The sequence below is a fragment of the Pezoporus wallicus genome, unplaced genomic scaffold, assembly GCF_028554395.1.
Source record: "Pezoporus wallicus isolate ANWC-B61680 ecotype Strahan unplaced genomic scaffold, APGP_CSIRO_Pwel_v1 contig_8566, whole genome shotgun sequence".
Taxonomy (NCBI): domain Eukaryota; kingdom Metazoa; phylum Chordata; class Aves; order Psittaciformes; family Psittacidae; genus Pezoporus; species Pezoporus wallicus.
Genome location: NW_026636996.1, coordinates 184,431 through 186,699, shown reverse-complemented (window position 1 = coordinate 186,699; position 2,269 = coordinate 184,431).

Below are 2,269 nucleotides of genomic sequence, written 5' to 3'. Positions count from 1 at the left end.
TCACACATCAGCATTGCTATGTGTAAGTCTGAATAATCCATACAGATGAAGAAAGCAATAAATAAAGGAAAAAATCGAACAAACCCACCCTCTAAATAAAGCTCTTACAGGATCCAGTGCGCTGAATTCAGGATAAGAAGGAGGAAGAACAGAATCATCTTCTCCAAATATATCAGATTTATAAGGACAATGGCATACATGCAAGAAGCAAAAGAGGATCAGCTGTGGAACTTCAGAGAAAACACAGCCAAAAAATCCACACCACAGCCTATCATTGGTCAAACAACACAGGCCTCATCCCACAGCTCTTTGGGACAGAAAATGTGGACCAGAATCACAAAACAGTCCGGCAGCAGAACTAGACTTCCAAAGACAGGCAGGAACTATTGAATCTTGGATACCACAGTCCAAAACTGACAGTCTGTGGTGGCTCTGAGCCATACTGAGCTGTAACTTTACACACATGGCTGAAGGCAATGTGTTCAAGCTGGGAATGGTCATTTCTGGACCAAACACTTCAAGAAGGTCCCAATGGAGTCATAGCCTGCCTGTGAAAAAAAACCTACCGCACTCTGCTTATGCTGTGATTCCCTTCACCACTTCAAACTCTATCCATCTGTTTGAGGCTTTAAATGCTGCATTTTTCTTTGCAACGTGCCTCTGAGCATCACACAAGGCCAAAGAAGCAATGGGGAAGAAAAAAAGAAGTCAAAAGAATCTTTTGGAGCTTCAGACACTACTACATGGGAGAACTCCAAAATGACAAGAAGTGGCTTTGAGGCCCACAAGGTTTGTAAGTCTGTCCCACTGCAAGGAAAAGACATACTTGTTTTTCACAGTCATCGACATTTTATTGAGCTTTATAGGCCAGCCTTCACTTTTGCTATTTTATGTATGCTTACATATAAACATATGTATTTGCATGCACGTATTTCTGTGTTTGCTACATACAGAGAAGCACGGGCACATATAGGCTCCCCCCCCACTTTTTTCCTTTCCCTATTCACAAAAATCCTGATATAATAGCTTATAAAGAAACATCTTACCATAAATCTATTTTTAGTGCTTTTAGTTAAATAGGTATCTAGAAATAAGGTGGGCAGTCAGTACCATATATAATACCCAAGAAACCTCTGCAGGGACCTCTTCCCTAAAATCAATTCAGTTCCCTCTAGATTCTTTAGAGGGAATATATATATGTGTGTTTATACTTACGTATATATACACTCATGTATGCATGTGTGCCTGTGCTTATATACAAAGAAGAGGGATCATTCTCATCCTCATGATTCCCTGCTCAAGAGGAAATTTGACCTAAGAGCAATGGTCAGCACACCCACTCTACTTATTTCCAAAACATTAATATCCATTTTGATGACTTATGTGAGTCTTGGATAATCACATATTTTTGCTACATTTCTGTTCACCAATAACCAAAAAGCAAAGTGAATTTCCTGTGAATTACTGTGACACTGCACATGTGCAAGACGTAGCTTTCAGCACTGGCTACCCCATTCTTTTGAAAGCAAATTGCTTTGATGATGTTACATGTTCAAATTTAGCTCTGACATTAAAAAAGAACATGAGAAGTGCATCTATTTTCCACCACACTGAGCAATTATTATAATCAAATGTACTCTTTCAATTCTTACAGAAAAAAAAGAAAAAAAGAGATTCTATTGCTCTTCAGCTGATTTCTTGCCAGCCAGTATTTAGGGAAAAGCTTTAATTTTCTACAACGTGGCTCATCAAAAACCAAATAAAAATCCTGCTGTAATTCAAAAGTTAAGCCATGAATAGACTACTGTGCACGTTTGTCTACTCTGGGGGATCTTATAAGCATTGTAAATACAAATATTGCACTGTATACATTTGCACAGGCTAATATTACAGTTTGAATTTTTCATATTTATCTTATTATAGTTTCTTTGAATTATGAGCACAGCATCAGATGGGTAAGAGGGGAAAAGGAAGATGATTACAGGCAACAAAAATCAGCAGTTAATTCATATCAAGCCTAAACAATTAAACTGTGATATTATCACAGTAGCTGACTTCTGCCTACTTCGGAGTCTTTTTTGCTGCTAACAGTCAAATTATCCCTACTCTTTTGGAAGTACTGAGCTCTGCAGACTGAAGTTCTCTATCCAGATATGTCTCTTGCAGGCAACAGAATAAAACCCTTCTCACCAGCGCACCAAGCAAATGGATAACCTTGGAGTTGAAGGGGATCATTGGAACAGTAGCGAGAACATCTCTGGTCTACCTG